At 44.9% G+C, this 23,501-nt stretch overlaps 1 long non-coding RNA gene across 1 annotated transcript in view; it reads left to right on the forward strand.

The window, feature by feature from the left end:
* Positions 1 to 23,501, forward strand: part of LOC120581482 (uncharacterized) — a 160,964-nt gene that overhangs the window by 37,150 nt on the left and 100,313 nt on the right. Inside the window, exons 4-5 of the long non-coding RNA XR_005647288.1 lie at positions 4,193 to 4,247; positions 7,357 to 7,452. This is a non-coding gene — a long non-coding RNA (uncharacterized LOC120581482). The remainder of the gene's footprint in view (positions 1 to 4,192; positions 4,248 to 7,356; positions 7,453 to 23,501) is intronic.

A 23,501-nucleotide genomic window follows, 5' to 3' on the forward strand; every position in this document is an offset into this window, starting at 1 on the left:
AAGAAATAAATAAATAAAGCAGAGATTTATTCAAATAAATAAATAAATAAAGCAACTCCACTTCAAAAGAATTGAAATCGGAATCTCGAAGAGATGTTAGTTAGCACTCCTATGTTCGATGAAGCACCATTTACAATAGCTAGGATGTAGAAACGAACCTAAATGTCCATTGACAGATGAATGGCTAAAGAAACTGTGGTATATACATATCATGGAATATTATTCAGCTTTAGAAAAGAAGGAAATTCTACAATATGCTACAACATGGATGAACCTTGAGGACATTGTACCAAGCAAAATAAGCAATCGCAGAGAGACAAATACTGCATGATTCCACTTCTACGAGGTATCTAAAGTAGTCAAATTCATAGAATTAAAAAGTGAAATGGTGGTCGTCAGGAGCTGGGAAATGGGGAGTTACTAATTAAAGGGCATAAAGTTTCCGTCAAGCAAGATGGATAAGCTCTAGAGATCTGCTGTACAGCATTGTACTTGCAGTCAATAATAATGTATTAGACACTTAAAAATTTAAGAGGGTAGATTTTATGTTAAAGTGTTCTTACCGCGATAAAATAATTTACAAAATTTCATACTATTCCAAGAGAGTGATGTCCTTGGGAGAGATTCCTAGACATGGAATCGGTAGGTCCAAGAATATAAATCTTTCTATGGTTTTTGAAACACATTGCAAAATTGCTTTTAAGAATGTCATTTTAATCACATTCTTCCAGGCATTAGTTATTACTAGAAAATGAAAACACAAACAAAAAGTCCAATTGGTTTGCTAATATATACCAAACTGTTTACAGTGGTTAAGTTTGGAGAGTGGGTTGGGGCTGGTGGTGGCAGGGGACAGTGAAGGGGGATATCCATTTTCTGCTTTATCTCATGTGGCACTATTAAAAATATTTTATTATAGGCATATGTTACTTCTGTAATATATGTATTTTTAACTTTTCATTTTGAAAATAATTTATGTTGCAGAAAAGTTGTGAAAATAATAAAATTCCCTATACATTACAGGCTTTCATTTTTTTTTTTTTTAAGACGAAGTAGTTAGAAATATCCCCCAAATGTCAGTCCTTACATCAGCAAGACACTGTAAGTCAGGGTTTCTTAGCAAGTATGCTTAGTGTTCAACAGTAACTTGGAGAAATGCTCATTAAAATGCAGACTCTGGGGTGGGGTGGGGGGTGTAAAAATAAATAAATAAATAAATAAAATGCAGACTCTTAGGCCTGAGCAGGGTCTATGAGATCAGAAGGTTTGGGGGTGAGCCTGAAAATCTGCATTTAAACAGTCTCTCCCATCAGGTGGTTCTGAGGCCCCACAAAAGCTGAGAACCACTGTGGGAAAGTTCTTTTTATTTTATCTCCTCCAGTAATATTGTGGCTTCCTACTTGGAAATCCCTCCAAAGTGCAAGGGTTGGGAAAAGTGAGTGAAATCTGAGCATCTTTGTTGTCACTTTTCACACTTTGTACTGCTACTACTCTGTTGCAGCCAAGCTCTTGGTAATTTGTTTTCTTAAAAGCCTGCTCTCGCCCTCGCACTAGAAAAGACTGCTCCAAGGGAGGCCAGGTCCAGAACGTCGGTGTGGGTGGTGGTGGTCCTTCTCCCTCTTGCCACTTCTGTCCTGGAGGTTCCAGGGAACGGAGACTGGAGGCCTCCCTGTATCCTGGCTTCCTTGGAGGCCCTGAAGTGGGGAGAAATCTTGCTCAAATCCTGGCTCCAGGTCTGTCTGCTATTTTTTTTGTTGAATGTTGATGATTTTCCAGTTTGTTTCCCCTGGACGCTGTGGGCACAGCCTTTCCACGTGTGTGTTACACACTGGCTATTGGCCAGGTCATCAGTGTGGGGACCACTGTGGTGCGAGCCCTCAGCTGCCGCCACCATCTCCACCCGCCACCTCTGCAGTCCATCTTCCTCTCTGCCCCTAGAGGTGTTTCCAAAATGTAGATCTGACCATGTCACCTAATAGCTTAGTAACTTAACAACTATGAAGGAGTGATGGGAATTGTGGCCTAAAGGACAGTAAAGAGCCAAACTGTGAAGAGATTTGAATTTAAGATGAAGGAATGTCTGTCATTGTTGCCATCGTTTTTAAATGTTGTTTGCTAACTTTATTGTTTTCTATGTTAAAAAAGTAATACCAAGACGCACCAAGTATTATAAGCCTGTATTTCCTTTGAAATGAAAAAAAAAAAGGCTTAAAAAATGTAATAATGGTTAATATAGACAATTTAGAAAATAAAAAAGTGGGGAGTAGAGGGGGAAAAGTTGCCAGTGTGGATATGGTATAGTGTAGAGGATAATCAGGGCACAGATCCTGAAACAGACAAATCTGGGTTCAAATCCTTTCTTTGCCCCTTATTGGCTGTAGGCAACCAGTGGGCAGCTTAACTACCCTCTTAGAGCTTCACTTTTCTCATTGGTAAAGTGAGGATAAAAACAACTCCTAATTTAGCAGGCTGTGAAGATTAAATGCGATAAGCATGCGAAGCAGTTAGCAGGGTGCTTAGTGTTAGTTTTTTTTCCGCCTTGTTCACTTCCTTTCAGTCCTTTCACTGTAAGTTGTGTTTTTGTTTTCACAGAGTTGTGATCACACTGTCTATATAATTTTACTTCCTGTTCGTTTCGCTTAACATTGGTAGCCAAGCATTTTCCATGCTATTTTCAACTCCTCGTAAACGTACATTTTAATGGTTGCATAATATTCAATTGAATGGCTATATCATATGCATCAGAGTTTAGTTAACCATTACTTATTGTTAGTCATAGGGATTATTTCAGGTTTGTTGTTCCAGATAAACCTATGTATGAACACTTTTATGTATAAAATGTTACCCTCCTTCTTCTGGTCACTGCCAGTTAGAACCATTTCCTTGGGGAAAATTCTTATAAGGGAAATTATAAAGTCAAAGAGCATGGACATTTATCAAGGTTTGTGACCTATCCTGCCAAGCTGGTTCCTATAAAGTTGGCCTCCACTTCTGTTTTCAAGGCAATGGATGAGACAGGCCGAGGGACCTGAGTTTTATCATGCAGTGCAGCTGTTGTGGGTGTCAGGGTTGGAGGAACACAGTCAAAACTGGGATTTAATGGATTCATTTGGCAGCCATTAAGAGGGTGGTTGTGGGTGGGGTCAATGTTAAGAGGTTACCATGGTGAGGTTCTGCCCCAGGGCAGTGGTGCTATAACTATCCATGAACCTAGCCCTGTCTCCATGGCAACTAGGGGTCCCATCTATAAGAGAACCTGTGGTCACAGTCTCACAATCCCATTTTCTTCATGAGTTGCTCCACATGTATAAATTTATGCCTTTTCAATCTAGCATAAGTTGTTTCTTTCCCATGTGATCAAAAGGACAAGGACTCTTTATCTTTAGGGATCACAGAATAAGATGATAAAGAAATCTGTGAGCCCTGGCATCATTGCCTAGATTAGGATCCTAGCCCTACCACTTATTACCTGTGATGCTGGGCCTCAGTTACCCAATCTGGAAAATGGAACCCACCTCATAGTATTAAATTAAACAAGGTATGGTATATACAGCAGAGCAAGTGCTACACATTTGGTATTATTTGGTATTATCTATCTCCGGCTTTTAAAATTAAAGCCTCTAATTGGAAGAAGCTAATTCTAGATTCACTTCTTTACTCCCCTCTAGAACCCAGCAAGGGCGTCAAGATTAGAGAGCAATACCAGAAAGCCCACCTTTCCAAAATATGTGCCCACCTGCAACTGTGAGAGGGGCAGGGGAGGAGATTGGGATGACAGGAGACCAACCATTTGGGTATGTATGTGGTACTTTCAGTGCTAAAACCAGGACAGTCCTTGGCACCCTGAGATGGTCATCCTAGCATGACAGTAGCGGGTGACAGGATTGGAAAAGTTATCCAAGAAAGAGAGAACCAGAATCTGGAGCATTTGAGCAGATTCACTTTTTCCTCTAATTTTTGTCCAGCAAACCCACTTGGAAACTCTTTTCGCCTGGAACTTCAGGGAATTAATTGGCTCCCAGAAAAGAGAGTGGAGGAGGGGTAATTATGTGCCTCCCAGGACGCGGGCAGGACACTTCAATGTCCTGCAGATGCCTAGGGTGTGAGTGGGGTGAGCTTGCCTTGCCGTGCAGTCTCTTCCTTCCACTCCCTTCCAGTTTTTTGCTTTCAAGAAGCCTTTTTTCTTTGATAGGAAGAGTCGTCAGCAGCCTTCAGTGGACAAGGGTTGGTTCACGCTCCTGCCTCAGGTACTTTCTGATCCTCTGGGTCTCTGTGCATATGTATAACAGGGACAGAGACGGAGGGAGGGGAATGTGACCATACTTAGGCTGCAGGCCAGTGGAGGGGGTGGTCAGTAGTCAGTACTTCCTCTTCCAGCCCTTTCCAAGCATTTTTAAATCGGATTAGCTTTTCAACAAACACTTGAAGGTTTGCTCTCCTCTGAGAGGCTCCAAGGGCTGAGGAAGAGTCTTCATCTGTTTACTTTTCCTTTATATGAAAACCTACTTGGGCTGTTTCCACAATCAGCTTCCCCTCCCCACTGAGGTCCCCCCAACCCAATTCACCAACCACCAGGGAGGGGGCCCTGGCTCACTGTGGCTTTCGGACCTAATGAACCCTCATGCCTTCCAGGGTCACAGCTTTGAGCAGTAGGCCTCAGGGTGCTCACTCTGACCCATACTGGCCTTGTAAGTTTGCCCGGAGTGGAGAAGTGCATTGAGAGTGGCTGGTCCTGTGGGATCCATCTACCTCTTTACAGGGCAGCCAAGAGAAGTGTTTCTTTATTCCTGTGGGTGGTGAAAGCTAAGAAGATGGGCACGAAGCTGGGCTCGGTTCTGGAGAGCAGAGAGCTGGCTCTCAGCCCCATCGGGGCTCCTCTCCCTCCCTTTTTAATTAAGCCCCTGTTAGGGGTCGGAAAATGTATGTGTGTGGAGGGGAGGGAGAGAGTGGAGACATGCAAACAGATGCCTGCAAGGATGTCTACACAGAGAAAACAGACTGGAGGCTGCGGGTGTTGTGGAGGTGTGGTCAAGATAGACGTCTATGCTTTTCCTGTGTGTTAGTTTCTTATAGAATTAGCAAGTTAAAAGCACATATTAAACAAACCAGAGTATTATCCCTTGTGATCAGTATGATTACTGCTAGGTGAAGTACAGGGTCCAATATAGGAAGATTCAGGAATGACTTCCCAGAAGGGGTGGCAGGTAAACTGAGACCAAGAGAGAAGTGGAGGTGGCTAGATTTGTTCATTCAACAGATACCTGTTGAATATCTGCTGTGCGTCAGATACTGTTCTAGAAGCTAGGGAGCTAGAAGAGAGAAAACCGCATAGAGACCTGCTCTTGTGGAGTTTACAGTCCAGTAAAGGGAGACAGATAAACAAAAAGATCATGTGATATCAGGTACTGTTAAAGAAAAATGATTCTGACACTTATTAAAATGGTAAGGCAGACTTCATTTAAGATTATTGCGATAGGGAAAGAAGATTGAGCTCAATTCTCAATACAGCAAAGACGGTTGGAGATTTATAACCAATGAGTGAGGGGGTCAGAGGATGGAGACATTTGTGCTGAACCAACATAACAGGATTCTTGCAGAAGGCAGGCCAAGGACTTACCCATGGAAAACAAGGGATGAGGAACTTGATCAGATGTCAAGGGTAGGGGATGACTTAGCAGGATTCTTTGCCAAAGGCATGCCAAGCTTGAGGCCTAGTTGAAAAGAGGGCTCAGAGGAGTCTGACTAAAGATTGGTCAAGGAGAGAGTTTTTGGTGGTGGAGAATGATGCTGTGAATTAAAATAAAGCAAGCTATGGGATAAAGCAGCTTGAGAATGTCGAGGGAGCTTTTTATTACAGTGTTAGTAAGGCCTCTCTAGGGACATAGTTTTAGACAGAAATCTAGATCTTGTGAGGGAGCCAGGCTTTCAAACACAGGCGAAGGGGTTCCAGGTAGAGGGAACAGCAGGTGCAAAGGCCTTGAGGCGGGTGTTTGGTGAGTTTGAGCAGTAGCAGGGAGGTGATGGTTTTCAGGGGAAGAGTGGTAGGAAGTAAGGTCGGGGGAGGGTGTTGGTGAGAGTAGGTCATACAGGGCCTTATAGGATGTGTTAAGGGGCGAGAAGGCTGGAAGAAAGGATAATTTGGACCCAGGGTAAGAGAGAGCTTTGTTCATCTGGACGACCACGGGGGAATCTGTGTCTGGGAGCAGAAAGAAGGAGCATGTACCAGGTATTAGCCTGGGGGGGCGGGGCAACAAGATATGAAGTGAAGGTGGACAAAGGTGAAGAGAGGGAAGATGAAGAGCCAAGTGAGGAAGAGCAGGTCATTCAGGTGCTTTTCCATCTTTGCAGTCAGGGTTTCTCCATAATTTTAATGAGAGCCTCAGTCCTTGCGTAAAAATCAAGCAATAAAGGGAGGAATGCTTCTTCCTTTAACTTGAACTACAGAAGACAGGAAAGAAGGGCTGGCTGAAATAAAGTTGGAGCTGGTCTAGCTTGGCCCGCTGCCTTTCCTATAAATATCGCCCTCCCGGTCCTGGAAAGGTATCAGTTGTAAGCTACTGGGGAACATCCTTCCTGTTCAGATGTCCAGGAGTTGGCTGCTTGTGTACATCCGCATGCACAGTGCCTGGAAGCAGGGAGTGAGAGGGCAGAATACGAGGTTCAGGATTCTGAGCCCACTCCTTCTACTCTCAGGGACTGCACCACTTCCTCTGGGGGCCCAGGCATCCCTCTGGCATGTCTCATGCGAAGAAATCTGCAAAAGTCATTGGTCACGCTCAGAGCTGATCCTTTGTGCCAAAGCGGTTGATGGTGTGGAGGGGAGGGAGCTCCTGGCCAAAATCAGGATGTTCTTTACTAGTGGTGAACCCTGCTGCCTCCCTGGTTGCTTTGCTGGGGTTTTTGGGAGGGGAGAGGGGGAAATGAGATTGAGGGGCCAGTGTAATTCCACAACATGTGAGTTAAAAAGCAGATGAAAACCCACAGAGTAACCAGACATTCTTCTCTTCGCATGCAAGATCCTGCTGGATGGGAAGAGGAAGGCATGTTTTTCTTACTTTTTAGACATTACATCCTGTGAGGGGAAGATTTGGAACAGATGGGGGCCAAGGGGGCCTCACTGTATTCGCTTGTTTCCCCCTCCCCCTTCCCAAACCAGAAATGTTTCATTTTTTTTCCTAGTGAAGTTAGTTTAAAAAAAAAAAAAATTGGAAGGAAAAACAAGTCCTGTAGAATAGGAAAGTAAGATATCAGGGGTCAGGGAGAGAAATCCACAAGGTTTCAGAAAGAATCCACTTTTTATGACAAAGTCTTCTTCTAAGTCCAAAGATAGCTAATCAGCTCAAAATTGCATTTTAGGTTTAATCATTGCTCCAATGACATCTGCATTAATGAAGGAAGAAAGAAAAAAGATCCCTTAACAGATTGAGAAAGAGGCCCTCTGGTTAGTGAAAGGTAAGGTGTGTTTCTGAAATCTTGGGTGCACAATGTAAAAAAAAAAACTGGTAATACCTCCTGGGAGCAGTTAAATGATCTTTACCCCCCATGTCTATTCTGTCAGATTGGTTTGATTAGAAAGACCATGAGTGCTGATGTAAAGTCGGCTGTGATATATTTGATTGGCTGTGGCAGGGTCCCTGGTAGAGTCTTGTCCTGGGCACTGCTATAGGTAGCTGGACAGCTGGTGTGGTGTCAGCCCCCAGACCACAGCCAGTGCTCTTTGTTGAGGAATGTCCAGAGCATGTTTCTCCTTGCCCTGAACCCAGTAGGGGGCTCTGCCAGGGGAGTTGGATGGCAGTAATTAGACAGGATGGGCCATCTGAACTGTCCACTGATGTTTTACCTGTTCTGCAGAGGGAATGATGGGTTGATTGCATGTGGGAAGGAGAGGACGGGAGGAAGAGAGGGCAGCCCGTTTTCTCTCTGTCTTTCCTTTCTGGCTGATGGAGCCTGTGTTAGAATGGTCTCTTCCTTCTCAGGAGGGGATTGTGTGCTCCCAGGTCTGGCCCAAGAGACAGATTACCAGAATCTCTGGTCCATTGTGGTCCTGTTGCTTGGCTCTGCCATGCTGTTTCTGAAGGGTGTTCTGGAGAGTTGGTTGATTGAGGCAATAGCGACAAGCTGACCTGCAGAAAGAGAAGGGAAAAAGTGCTAATAACTGTGTGCTCAGGTCCCAGTTGATGTGGAGAGCTGTGGGAAATCAGACTCTCCTCCTCATCCCGTGAGATACATGTGTGCTTCTGCAAGAAGCACAAATTTAAAAAAATCACTTGACAGGAGAGAAATATGGCCCACGTGTCTAGCTAGAATGAGACTGCCCATCTTGGTTCTTCACCCTTGACTTCTGGAAAAGGATGTTTTAAATCTATACAGTGCAAAGGGAGCACTAGGTTCCCCCTCTTCCTCTGTTGTTAAAATCCCCACAGGCATTTTTTTGGCCATTGGAAAGGAAGCTAAAAGAGCAGCAAACACTGCCTGATTACCATTACCTACAGGGCACTGCAGTTAGGACTTCAGAGGACACATCAGTGAATAACGTACAGGTCCCACTCCCACAGAACCCAAATGCAAATGTAAGAGCATTTAACTCGTAGCAAAATCGCCAGGGTCAGGCAAGCATACGTATGGTAGACCAAATTAGTTCATTCAGCAAATATTAATCGCGCACCCGCTCTGCTCTTTGTGAGACCCCGTGGACACAGTGGATATGAAGAGAAGGGTGATGGTATATGAGGATCCAGGAAAGATTGGAAAAAAAAAATGGGGACCACTGGAGCATATTTAATTGCTAGTGAGAAGTAGACATCTGGCAGATGAGAGGTTTAAGATACAGAGGGGAGATGGGTAATCAATAGCGCAAAGACCTGAGGGGCAGGAGAAGGTGGGATCCGGGGCTCAGCTGGAGAGGGGACCGTGTCAGAGGGTGGGATGTGGCTTCTATTGATTGGAATGGTGGGGAAGAGGCAAGGAGGATGCCATGAGGAGGAGTGTGTGGGCCTGAGAAGTTGAGATGGTTTGCTTTCCTCTTTAAAGAAGCTGGAAGAGAGGAGATGGTAGGTCCCAGGCAAAATTCGGGACATACGATATTAAAAATTATTCATTTTGTGTCTGAAACTCAAATTTAACTATATTTTATCTGACAAACCTAACCAAGACTGGCAAATTATGCTGCCATCCCTCCAGGGGAGACATAGCAAGGTGGCATTGCAGGTCCTGGGAAGTTTTTTCCTCTGTGAAGTATGTGAGAGTGGGGCGTGGGGTGGGGTAGTGGCTGGATTTTTTGTTGCTCTGACTTATGAGGCTGTGGAATGGGCTGCAGCAGAACCCGGCCTCCTGTCTGTCAGTGTGGAGAAGGCAGGTGGTGTGGGATGTCTGGATTAATTTCCTATCTCTCTAATGTGAAACCCAAAGGCCTCAGCTTGGTTTGTGAGGCCCTGTCTTCCCTCCCACTCACTCCTACCCTTGCTGTGCTCACTGCAGCCTCTGGTCAGCTAGCTGTTCCTCACACACTCCAAGCTCCCTTAGGCCTTGGGCCTCTACTCTGGCTGTTCCTTCTGCTGGAATGTTCTTCTTCTAGGTAATTGAGAGGCTTATGGCCCTCGCTGTCTGAGTCCCTCGGAGGCTTTCTCTGACCACTTTGTTACACCTGCACCCCACCCCTCCATCCTCTGGCCTCCCCTGTTTTGCTTCAAGTCATTTCTCACCTCCTGCCATATGACATATATTAATTCATTTTCTGTTTCTTCCCGTTAAAATGAAAGCACCATGAGAGTAGACTCTGTCTTGCTCACTGATGTAACCGCTGTTTCTGGGCACAGAGGAAACTAAATATTTGTTGAACTGAGATAGAAATAATGATACCTATAGGGTGCCTTATGGATATCTTAGATCAAACTTTTATACAACAGCATATGTATAATCAGTGATGCTCAGCAATGAAAGGCGTGAACTCCTGATGCCTGCACTGACATAGATGACTCTCGAATGCATCGTAAGTGAATGAAGCCAGACTCAACAGGCTACACACTGAATAACTTCATGATATTCAGTTATAAGGCCCTAAAGCAAATCAATGGTTGCTGGGGGCTGGGAGTGTGTGTGTGGAGGGGGAGGGTTGGCACTAGGATTTTTTGGGGGTACCAGAAATGTTCTATATCTTGATTATAATGGTGGTTACATAATTGCGTGCACTTATGAAAATTCGTAGAACTCTTTACTAAAAAGGGTGAATTTTACTGTATGTAAATTGTACCTTTATGAACTTGACTAAAAAAAAAAAATCATGTTCTGACATAGATTTTTGTTGTAGTATTTGGGCATTTCCTGTGAATGTTAGCTAATAATTCACTTAGCCTGGGTGGCAAAGTAACCCCAGCTCTATGGTGACATTCCTGCTTACTGCTGCCAATGAATGCCTGTGCCAAGAAACTGATTTGTTCTTAAAGTGGGAGAGATTTGTTTAGGTGGAAATCTGTTATTGATTTCCTTTCCAGCACCTCCCACTCCCTTCTAGAACAAGAACACCTTTTCCTGTGTGGTTGGACAGGGCTGACCTTTAACCCAGGTCCCTAGGAGTAGGCAGGTGATCCTAGCTAGGTGAGTCCTTTTTGAGACTTGTCTGCTAGGGCTCCTGGGGAAGATGATCTGTTTTTGCTGGAATCGGTAGGATGTAAATGTGAGCCTGTTGGTGAATATTTTGCTCATTAAATGGAGAAAGGACAGATACGCAGAGCCCTGATGTTTGAACCCCTCGATCCAGCCAGGCCTGATGTTATATGCACTCTGGACTCCCCAGTGACATGAGCTAATGAATTCCATTTTTTCCCACTTAAGCTATGTCGACTTCGGTGGCTTCTATCAATCACAGCTGAGCAAGTTCTGACTCATACATTGCAAATGAGAAGTTCTTGATCTATGAGGTGATACGATAGTAAAGATGAGACAGTTAACTAAATTAATGAGTTGTGAGAGGAAGTTCTCCTAATTTCTCTGAACCTTTTTATTATGGAAGCAGGAGCAGGGACAGAGAGTTGAAATGAGGGTGAATGAGGGAGACTGAAGGATGAACAGACAAGCATGCTCCTGGCCAAATGGGGCCAGGGGTGCCGGGACCCCGTTTCCTCCCAGCTGGGGGTCCCTGGCTGGCTGAGGAGGCCTGGAATCTGCAGGCGGTGGGATTGGAGAGAGTCCAGGACTGTAAGCCAGCTCTGGGCTCCTGCCCTCAATTCCTGAGCCTCACTTTCCTTTTCATAAAACAGGAACGCTGACTACCTGCCCTCCTCAGGGTTTGTGAGAGAGGCTGGAAGGAGGCGACAGTCTCTGAAACGCTCGTGAAAACCATCGGCACTCTACAGCTTCCTTTGCTTAAAGGGGAAAGGCTGAATGAGCTAGACATGGACGGGAAAGACGAGACCCTCGATGTCTGTCGTGGGTCTTGGGCGGTGATCTGAGTCTGTGTATGAATTGCACATGACAGATCTTGGGTAAACAGAGGGTGAAAGGAAGCATAAAAGCAGGGCCCAGGGACTTAGAGTTCCTTAGGGGACAGGGATGTGGATGTGGAAGGAGTTTTCTGAAGGGCGGGCTAGGCAAGGGGCCTGGGGCAGATACCTGGCTGCAGTTGCTTGTTCTATGCCTTTTACGAATTGGAAAGAGAGAAAGACACTTTTTGTCCCTTAAAAAACTTATGCAGAGTTTCCCTGAATACAAAAGAATCACTTATTTGCTTGAAAATTTTGAAAATACAGAAAAGTAAACATGAGGAAATAAAACCACCTGTGATCATGCTACTTCCAGAGATAATATTGGAAATATTTCTGTGTATTTTCCTTCCAATATTTATTTCAGTGCACCTATGTATATATTTTGTATATGAGGGATGGCTTTAGAATCTATTTCACTTAATAAATATAAACAGTTTTTTATATCTTCACGTTTTTTGCAGCCTGATTTCTGATTCCACCATATAGATGTATGCCTTTTATTGTGTAGAAGACTGTTTCCATTTTTTTAGGATTATAAGACAATATTGTGGTTAAATCATAAGATATATTTTTGTGTGTGTGTATATCCTTGAATAATTTTGTAGGACAGAGCTTTAGAAGTGGAATTATCAGGTCAAATGGGAAGTCCACTTAAGAATTTTCTTCTTCATCTGGCCAAGTTGCCCCTGATAAGTCAGGCCAATTTGCTGTCTACCAATGGTACATGAGGATCCTCTGAATCTTCTCCTTGGTAGGTATTACTGCATTTTTAGGAAATTGCCAGTCAATATATGGGAAAAGCTACCTCATTTTTATTTTTATATGCACGTTTTCTGGTTACAGTGAGACTGAATACTTTTTTTCCATAGAATTAGTAGTTATTTGTGTTTTTGTGAATTGTTCTTTACGTCCTTTATTCACTTTCCTGTTGGAGTGCTTGTATTTTTTTTAAACTGATTTATAAGGACTCTATTTATAGTAAAAAGAAATTAGCCCTTTGTGGGGACCAATACATTTTTACAAGTGTAATGAAATGCTTTAACAATGGATTTTTTGTTGAGGTCAAGGCAGAAGGCTTGATTGGGAAGGGGGTCCATCTGATGTTGCCCTCTCTCTTCCCTACACACACATCTGGAAGTATTTAGTATCTTAGTATGTTAAATTGCTGTCTGTTATCTTTGTTTCACAGTTTTCTTTAGCCCAGAGAAAGGTGACCGGCCCAAGCACTGTGTGCTTGGCTCTAGGCAGAGCTGGGCTTGAGCTGGGCTTCACACATGTGCTCGGATGCACCACTTTGCACTGCCTGGGACGGCTCTGTTTCTTCTTCCAGGCTTCCAAAGTCTCCTGTAGGCATTCGGTGCCTGGATGATGAGTGTTTTTACACCATCTACTCTACTAGAAAGCAAAATCTGTTGGAAAGCTGCATTACAGGTTTTACCAGAATTTCCAGTTTTTCAGAATCCACCTGTTCCTTTTGCCCCCAGCAATTACCATTTGAATTTCCCCATCTGCAGCTTCCTTTGTCCCATGCAGACACTGGGGCCCAAGGGACTTTCCACCAGGGAATTGGGTTCCTTGGGTATGGGGTGGGGTGGGTGGAGCCCTTTTGCTGACCTTGGGGACAGTCTGCCCAAGAGAGCACATTTTCCATACTCTGAAGTAGCAGCGAGTCAGTTAGGATATGGATTCTTTCCCTCTCTCAAAAGTTCTTTCATTTAAATAGGTTCATACGTTTTTCTCCTACTGCTCCTTTTCCTGAAGGAATGAAGTTAGAGGCTTTGGTTGCTAAATTTAGCTCTTGCTGACGCACTGGCCCTCTCGCTAGCAGTCTCTTCATGTCTCAGTGTTTCTCTTAGCCTCGCTTTTTTGCTGGTAGATGAACACCGTCACATCCTACCTAATATTTAGCTCTGAGGTATTTCCAGATGGGAAATGTGTTTCTGAATTTTCATAGTCGTGTTCTTTGCATGAATGGACTGTGGTGAGGCTGGGGGCCAGCAGCCAGCAAGGCAGGTATGGGTGCTGGCAGCCAGCCTCTGATAGGCAAAGATTCACAGGGTGGTGGCAGGGGAAACCAATGCAGTCATTGTGATAGGTTTACTTGTGCTGAGTAGGAGAAAGAGGTGGCTCTCGGAGGAGATCGGGGATGGTATTTGACTTGGACATGAATGAGAATTTTCAGGAAGGGGAGGCCCTCCTACTTGAAGCAAGCTTTAGTATTGTTAAAGAAAAAGTTATTCTGATACCTGTTAAGATGATAAGAAAGATTTTATTCAGAGCTATTATAATAGGGTTATTACAATAGGAGAGAGCGATGGGGCTCAACTCAGAATACAACAAGGCCCAGTGAGGATTTATTGCCAAGGAACAGGGTGAGGGGCTCAGTGGATGGAAAATTACTGAGAGGAGACATCGAAGGTAGAGGGAGTCTTGCTAAACTGACCTAACAGGATTCTTGCTAAGACTTGGCTATGTAGACCTGGTTAGGAAGGCCAAAGTCAAGGCTTAGTCGAGAAGAAGGCGCAGGGCTCAGAGAAGCCTAACTAAAGTCTGGCCAAGGAGAGAATCTTTGTCAGTCCCTCTTCTTGTTCAAGGACAGAGAAGACTATCTTCTGTCCTCTGAACCAGCTGAACCATCTGTTGGACTTGGTAGGAGAGAATACTTGCTGGATAGTGCGAACTATCAGGCATTTAACTGAGGGGGATTAGTATCTGCTGTGGTAAAGAGTCCTTTGAAGTTTTTATCAAGTTGTCCAGCGTCAGCTTTCAGGACTTCTTTAGATCTTGGTGGGGAAGGTCAGTTGCAATCGACCCGGAGTTCCGATAAGGAACTGGGCAGTTAAGTTGCAGTTCTCCGTGAAGCCACGGCAGGAGGCTGGGAGAGAATCGAAAACAGAAAGAATTGAAAATTTGGTAAGGACTTGAGAAAATGTGCAAGACGGCTGCGTGAGCATGGGAAATGACTTACCCTCTCTGATCCCGGCCACCCCCCACCCCCACCGCTTCCCTGTAAAATGATGCCGTCATAACTACTCTGAGGGGAGAGTGTGAGGATGACATGAAAGAAAGGCCATGAAGCCTTGGAACAGGCCCTGGGTTGTGATGAGCACACAAGGAATTGAGTAGTGGCTGCTGTGGTTACATGGGGCTTGCTAACACTTCTCTTGTCTAGTTGGTCTCCTTGTTGATCCTTAGGGAGGGCAGACTCTGAAGGGCAAATCTCTCAGATGTAGGAGAGACTTTTGGCTGTATTCATTCATCCTGGGATATATTCCTGGGAGCTGTTTATCAGAAATATGGCCACTGAAGGGTGGAGTGAGGAGAGGGAGACCAGGGCTTTGTTCAGCATCCGCAGAGTGGGCCAAATCCACTCTTCTTAGTGATGGTCCAATGGGAGAGGCTACAATAGAGTCTCAGCCAGGCCTAGAGAGGCCTCCTGAAGGTACCCAGCCCAGCAGACCTGGGCGATCTCCAGAGATACTGATGGGGGAGGAGGGACTGCAGCATCCCCCCACTGTCCACTCGAACATTTCACATCAGGTTGCTCTAGAGTAGGGCCTGTTTTCTTAGACCTGGCCCCCCAGAGACATTTGCCTGCCTCCCTGTAAACCATCGGCTGAAATAATCTCAGCACTCACCTGGGAAGGATGTAGCGAGGATTAAATACTGATGGACATAATGTTCTTAGACTCATGTTTCACATGTGGGGAATGCTACCTTCTAACTGTAGATCATTAATTTGTTGCTTTGGCACTGTTTTTGGTTCAAAGGTCACGGTGATGAACAAATCAAGTCCCCACTCTCACAGAGGTCACCTTCTAGTAGGGAGGATGGACAATAAACATGTAAGCAAATAGATCTGAGTGCAGTATTGGGGAATGAAGAACAACAAAGCAGCTGAAAGGGACAGAGATATCTTTTGGGGTGACCAGGAAGATGACATGTGACCAAAGACCTTAGTGAAGTGAGGGGGCGGATGAGAATGTTGGAGGTTGGGGGGCATTCCAGGCGGAGGGCTCAAGGGTGAGACTGAACCTGGTAGAGCAAGAAGGCTCAGAGGAGTGGAGGTGGGGATAGGTAGGAAATGAGGCCAAGGTGGAAGTCACCAGATGACATGTGGCCTTACCATCATTTTAAAACAATCATTATTTCCCAATTTCCCCAGGCGGGACTAGCTGCTCCTTTCCCAGTCTGTATCATGCATGCACATAGCCACTGTCGCAGTGATCACACCAGGTTAGGACTGTTTGTTTGTTTTGTCCCCACGCTGTAAGCTCTTTAGGCCAGGGGCCATGTCTGTGTTGCTTATACCCAGCACGTAGCATGGAGTATGGGCTTCACACTTTTAAAAATGAATATTAGTGCTTGTGGATGCTATCTATCAGGGGTTTCAACATGCATTTCATCATCCAGTCCAATCGTTATGATAGCCCCTCTCTAGTGCGCTGTCCCCATTTTACATATGAGGAAATAAGCTCTAAAGCTGTCCTGTTCCCCAAGGGTACATACCCAGGAACCTGCTGAGCTGGGCTTTGAAGCCAGAACTGTAAGGGCTGTGCTTTCAACTACGACAAAGCCAGGAGGTTGGCAGCATTCAGTGGCTTAGGCTTGCGACTGCCCTTCCCAGGGCTGTGGTGGCCAAGGTCCTGGCATCCCTTGGTCTTCTTGGTCCCTAAGGGGTCATTTTGCATTCCTGCCTGCCTGTAGCACCTCACAGGGTCTTCAGGGCTGTCTCTCAGACCTTCTTACTGCTTCATAATCCACAAATGGAAAAGTGGCACTTAAAACAAATTTATTCAGGTGGGAGTCGTGTAAGACATGAAAATAAGGCTTTTGAGCTGCTGCACATAAACTGGAGTGTAAGTGAAAAGCTTTTTATTTGGTTTCGGAGCCAGACTTTGAGAAGCCAGTGGGCCGTGTGGTCTGGAAGTGCACGTTATGGGCAGTGGGACGGAACAGGGGCCACTTTGAATGGCGAGGAGGGAGACTCGCTCTTGCACAGCTGGAACGGCCAAGAGGCTGAGATGTCAATAAACACAGTCGGGACACAGAAAGCCTTTTCGGAAAAGATGGAAGGCGGGGGAGCAAAGGAAAGGCAGTGCCTCACTCCCGGCGTATTGGAGAAGGAAAATGCTTGAGGTAACCCATGTTGGCAGCTTTTATAGCTTCCTCCCAATAATGTGCCCAGCAGACCCTGAACAGGCTGGTGTTTTATTTTCATGTAGCGAAGCCGAGTGGACCAGGGGCAGCTCTCCAGCAGTGGCTGGCCTGGGGCTCTGCCCATGGAATGAGGCTGCAGTGCCTGGGTCCAGGGCAACGTGACGGTCCTTGTGGAAGGTGGGAGCAGGGTTCCCGGTCTCCACTGCATGCTCGTTTGGCTTGTCACAGCCCTTCTGCGTAAGGTCTTCTTTGGCCGGTGCCAGGGAGAGAGGTGGCGGGCGGTGTGGGAAGGCAGCCACTCTGGGAAGGAAGGCAATGGCCCATGCTGTCTTAAGTACTGCTGGTTGGGAACTGCATGGGAACCATAGCATGGAAACCCACAGAACGTTCTTTGTGCCTTTGGTTGCCGCTTGCCAAAGCACTTTCCATGACTAGATTTAATGTAAATTTATAATCTCTTCTCTTTGGTAATATGTACACATGTGTGTGAGGTATATTTGGACATGGGATTACGTGCATAGTTAAAAATATGTATCCATTACGTGGGTGACTGGCATGGGCGTGTTATGCAACATTTTTTGAGGGCCTTGGGCAGGGGAAAATGTCCAACTAGCTACTCTGAGATACTAGCAAAACTGGAAAACTTCTGTTTGGTGAGGGTACAATCTGCTGTTGTATGTTTTTGTTATAATCTCTCTGTGTTTTCTCCATGATATTATATGGAAACAATTTATGTAATTAAAAAAATTTTTAAAAATATTTTTTATCCTAAAAGTTTCAGATTTGTTTTTTATCCATATTTATTGTGGAAAAATTAGAAAATATTATCAAAAATAAGAATATAAAAGTCCTCTGTAATCCTATAATTTAGGATAATCACTGTTGCTATGTTGCTGTTTGTACGCTCTTCAAGACTCTTTCCTAATGAGTATATATTAATGTAGAATAAAATCTAATAATTGATAGCTACCATTTGAACATTACCATCTGCCAGCACTATACATATGTGCACTTGTTTAATCCTCAACAATCCAATGAAAGGTTTTATTATTAAGCCCATTACACACATGAGAAAGTTGAGGCCAAGAATGATTAGGTACTTTGCTTAAGATCACATAAGTAGCAAGCGAAGATTTGAACCCAGGCAGTTTGATTCTAGAACTACATGCTCTTAGCTGCTCACTATGCTAACTTGCAAAAGACTATCCATATTGATTTGTAACCTGCTTTTTATCACTTTATATTATGAACCCCTTTCATTGTCAATAACCTTATATCTAGAGCATCATTCAAACTGGGTATGTTGTAATACATATTTCCCCAACATGGCATTTTCCTATGTTGCCATTTTGGGGTAATAATTGTTAATATTATATTAAAAAATAGCACACATTGAGGGTCTGTGCCTGGTGCTGTGCTAACTGCTATATGCATATCATCTAATTTAATCCTCATAACAACTGGGGCTTCTTGCAGGGAACAGATTACGGAGGAGCAGGGGTAGATTTTTCAGGGTATCTCATTCACATAAAATCTCAAGTTTAGATTTTTGACTTTATCTTCAAATAAGATTATACGTGCAATAATAACATTTTTGTTTCTTAATTTTTAAAACAACTTGTTATTTTGAAATAGTTTGATTCAGAGAAAGTCGCAAAAATAATACGGAGAAATCCTGTGTACCCTTCGCCCCACTTTCCCCAACGATAACGTTTTTTACATAACCATAGTATAGTGTCAAAACCAGGAAATTGATGTTAGTATTTTCTGTTCGCTCAGGTTCTATGTTATTAATGTTAAAATTTTTTTAAAAATAAACATTTACTATATACATCATCATACTTGACCATCTGGTTTGGTAGTTTCTCAGTTGTTAAATATCAGGAATCTCTAAGAGGAGACGGCTTGGACCTCTCCTGCCTCAGAGAGATGAACACCTAGGTCCATTCAATAGGTAAAGGATGGAGATCAGAGAGGTTAAGTCACTTGCACGAAGTCACACAGCTATAGCGAGCTTCAGGGCTGCGACTTAACCCCTCTGATTCTAAGATTCACTCTCTGAGCCCCACATTCCCCAGCATCTCTTCTGATCTGTTGCAGTTCAGGGTGAGGCTCTGATTATAAGTAGTCATGTGTTTATGTGCATCCACGTGTGCACATGTGTACACGCGTGCACGCGTGCGCATGCACTCCCGCAGACACTTCCCCACTCTCCAGGGTCTCTTTTCCTAGACTGGAAAATGCTTGAGCTAGAGATGACCTCGAGTCAGGCATTTAGCCCAACTCTTCATTTAACAGAGAGCAGTCAGGCCAGCCTAGGTGCCCATCTGCTGTGTCCTGTGTTGGCCCAGCCCCCACGGCTGTCGGCCGGATTCTCCCATAAAACCTCTCATTTTCTTGGTTACCTTTTGCTACTCTCCTCTAGTTGCCGGTTTCCACCTTTACCGACTTCCAGCTGCCTGGCTCTCCATTTGCTCAGCTACCTCCAGGAGGTTCCTGGGGAGCCTGGGCCAGGGTAGGCTGAGCTGAACCTCCTGGACTTTACCCTCTTGTTGCTTCTCCCATCTGCCTGCCCCATGCCTCTCAGCCAGTGGCTGGGACTCCAGCAAAGAGAAAAAGAAAAACACCATGTATGTGTACGGAAGATCCAGGAAATAAAATTTCTCTAAAATCCTGTCCGCAGGAAAAGATATTTTTACACTTACCCCAGTCAGTTTGTATCTTACCACCTTCTTTTCTACCTTCATTTAAAACCTTAGCTCCCAGCTCAATTCACTTTCGTAACCCAAAAAGCAGAGTCCTTGCTGACCCAGCTATAGCTTGTTAGCTCAAGCAAAGCCGATGTGTGGAATTTAACACTCTTGTTTCTTTAAGAAATCAGGGTCTCATCTGGTTGACCCTTGAAGTAGCTCTGCCCAAACTTTTACTGGATTTTGTGCGTGGAGCCATGTGAATGTAAAGCAGGATTCTTCTAGACCCCCACCCACCCCACTTCAGAAATCCCACATATGACTTCCAGTCTTAGTTGACTTAACAGTTGTGTGTGTGTGTACACCTGTTTAGGTGTGAGAAAGCATTTGGTGGCCTGTACGGACCTCCTGAACAGTTGGGATCAAGTTCTCGCTTCCCGAAGCTTCTGGCCACTTTTGGTGGAGAAGCGATGCTGGATCAGGGACCAGGAGCACTGTTTGAAACAGCTGTGAGAGCTGGTCTGCCAGTTAAGCAGAGATTGCTAAATGGCATCACCACCCTAACTTCATTAGCTGCTAGGGCCTGTCCCCTGCCATCCTCTGAGGCACCTGGAAAGAGTACCTTTCTACATTGGAAGCAGGGTGAAGAGCTACCCTCCTTAAACTTAGGGGTAGTCTACAGAGAGAACATTTCAGGTCAACAGATGACAGGTGCCTGCCAGAGAGGATCTTCCCAAAGCGACAAAGTGAGGGAAATATCAGTAGTGTAGTTGCCCTAGTTTTTAAAGTAGATTCCAACTTAAATTTAAATATTTACTCATTCTTCCAGCCTTGTACCATGCAATGTACAATACAAATGTGATTAAGACTCAGTCTCTGCCCTCAGGGATGATCCATGGGCCAGCAGCATCAGCAGCCTCTGGGGACCTGTTGGAAACGCAGAATCCCAGGTCTCATCCCAACTTGCTGAATTAGAATTTGCTTTGTCACAAGCTTATATATTGTCCTCAGATCCTCCAGTGCTTCACATGTACCTTAAAGTTTGTGAAGCACTGAGCTAGCCCATGTGTTCTGCCCTCCTTGTTCCTCTACCTGTGAGAGACCTCACTCCATTAAAGAATTTTTTTACTAACTATATATTTGAGTTGGCACATGCGATGAAATCTCTTGGTCATCCCTGTTGGAGTAGGAGAGAATTCAATAAGAGGTAATTACAATGCAGTGTGATAAGTGTGCTAAGTGAGGTATAGGCTATGGGCAGCTAGAGGAAGGAGTAGCCCTTTCCATGGAGAGTTGTTATGTGTTGAGTTGTGTTCCCCCAAAAGATAAGTCCTAACCCCCATTACCTCAGAATGTGCTCTTATTTGGCAATAGTGCCACTGTGGATGCAATTAGTTAAGGTGAGGTCACACTGGAGTAGGTGAGCCCCTAATGCAAGGTGACAGGTGTCCTTAGAAGAAGAGGCGATGGGGAGGCACAGGAAGAACACCATGCGAAGATGGAAGCAGAGATTGGAGTCACGTAGCTGCGAGCCAGCGAGTCACAAGGATTGTCGGCAAACACCAGAAGCTAAGAGAAAGGCATGGAATGGATTTTTCCCTGGATCCTTCAGTGAGAACGTGGTTCTGCTGGCACCTTGATTTGGACTTCTAGGCTCCAGAACCATGAAAGACACATTTCTGTTGTTTTAGGCCATCCGGTTTGTGACACTTTGTTATGGCAGCCTGAGGATAGTAACACGGGGATCATGGAAATCTTGACAAAGAAGGGGAGTCGAGTGGATTTGCTGGGCACCGCCAAGGGGCAGTCATATCTGCAGAAACATGAGCACGTGCAGAGGCAGGTTGGGGAGAGAGCATGGGCTTGTTCGAATAGTCAGGTGGTAGGTACTTGGATTTTCAACAGGGAAAACAGATTCTGCTTTTGGAGAGGAGCTGGGGCCGAGACCAGCCTTTCTCCTACTAGCAAACCAGGGATATTGTATAGCACTGCCTCAGTATAAACATATAAACACTCTAAACACTAAGGGAGAAAAATTAAAGATGAGAATGGATCCTCATCTGTAGAATAGGTAGGTAGGTGGTAGGACTTCTATGAAGCTTTTTCATTCTCTTGGTAAATATTTGCTACATACTGTGTGCCTTGTGCCTTGTGTTAGCAGAGGGGTGTAGCATAAGGTCAGACAAGCTTCCGCCCTGAGGAACCTAAATTCCGTGGGGAAGGCAGATGATAAGCAGTAAAGAAACATACAAACAAGATAACTACTGATGGTGATAAAATGCTCTGAAGGGAATAACTGGGGTGATAGGAGACAGTGATCCCAGGGTGGTTAGGGAGTTGAGGATCAAATGAGATCATAAAACAGCACGTGATATGCATTTGATAAAGTTATTCTTCTTTTAAGGGCGGAACATTTTATCTGCTAACACTCCCCTGGTTTTTAATTTGCAAAGGTAGATAATGGATTTCTGCCCCCAAACAAAACCTCTCTTTCCTTGATATGTTTGGACAGCCTAACATTTGTTTTACTGCAGTGATGGTCAAGTGGGCTTCCCAGCCTCTGAGAGCAAAGTCCATCTGTGCTGTCTTCCTGCCTAAAACAAGTCTAAACTGGGCAGATCCGATTTCAGAGCCCTCTACTGGCTCCTCCAGTCCCCGTAATCAGCCGTCTTAGCGTGGTCTTTGATGCCTGACTTGATCCAGCTCTGTGCCTTGGAGGAAGGACTTTTGTTCTTTTCCTTGTTTTCCTTTGGACTCCAGGTCCTGTTCTCCCTTCGGAACTGGAGATGCGTCTCACCTCACCATCTTTACCACTGCACCTGATCATACTGGTGCCTGTAAGTCTCCCTCTCCCCTGACTACCAACTGTTTGTTGGGTGCCTGCTCTGTGCCTGGCCCTGCGCTGGTGCAGGGAGAAGTCCCTGGAGTGCAGACAAGTAGACTAAGACACTGTTCACACCATCACACACATCAAATGACAACTCCTCCGGGACCCGTGCTGAGAAAGAGACAGGTACCTGGTACCTCGAGAGTTTACAGTGAGAGGATCTGGCCTGCTTGGGAGGGCTTCGTGGAGGAACTTGAAGGCAGGAAGATGCTGAGTAGACCTCACCTCAGTAAAGAGGGGGCAGAAGGAGCAGCATGTGCAAAGGCAAGGCGGTGAGAGGACCTGGGGAGAGAGGGGCGAAAGCTGCCTGGGAGCAGGGAGATCCTTGCACTCCTTCTCTGTGCCCGACAGCTCCCCAAATAGACTGGCTACTGCCCACCTTTGTCAGATCCAACAACCTCGTCTTATTTGACCTGTCAGCAGCATTTGTACAACTGATCATTCCCTTCTTGAAACGGTTTTGTCACTTGGCTCCCAGGACACTACACTCTCCTGCTGTTCCTTCTGTCTGCCTAACAACTCCTTTTCATACCCTTTTCTTGTTCCTCTTCTTCCTTCTGGCTTTAAGTGTTGAGGTGTCCCAGAGTTTTGTCCTTGGATCTCTTCTTCTACCCTCACTCAAGCTTTAAATGCCATCTCTCAATTTATCATCTCCAGCTATGACCTAAGTGTCCAACTCATATATCTACTCAACATCCCCACTTGAATATCCAGTAGGCATCTTAAAATTAATAAGGCCTAAATCAAATCTGTCTACCCCGCCCCCCACAAATCTGTTCTTCCCACAGTCTTCCTGCACTCCAGTAAGTAATTATTCCACATTGTATTCAAGCCACAGACCTTGGAGTCATCCTTGAACCCCCTCCCCAGTCTACTCAACATTTGATGCATCAACAAATCCTGTTTACCTTAGATTATATTTGGAATCTTGACTCTTCACCACCTTCATTGCTACCCTCAGTCTAGACCACCGTTGTCTCTTGCTTAGATTATCATGATCAATTTTTAACTGTGCCTTCACTACTGACTCTGCTGTTCTCAGCATGGCAGCCAGAATGATCCTTCTAAAGCATAATTAGGTCATGCCATGTCACTCTCTATGCAGAATATTTTAATAGCTGTACGTGTCACACAGAATAAAAGCCAAAGTCTTTACAGTGGCCTATAAAGCCATCTGTTGCCTCTCTGACTTCATCTACTGTTACCCTCCCATTGCTCACTCTGCCTCATCTATAGGACCCTCCTTATTCCTAGAGCATTCAAGGTTTGTTCCTACCTCAAGGA

The sequence above is a fragment of the Pteropus medius genome, unplaced genomic scaffold (genome assembly GCF_902729225.1).
Source record: "Pteropus medius unplaced genomic scaffold, Ma_sr-lr_union100, whole genome shotgun sequence".
NCBI classification, from domain to species: Eukaryota; Metazoa; Chordata; class Mammalia; order Chiroptera; family Pteropodidae; genus Pteropus; species Pteropus medius.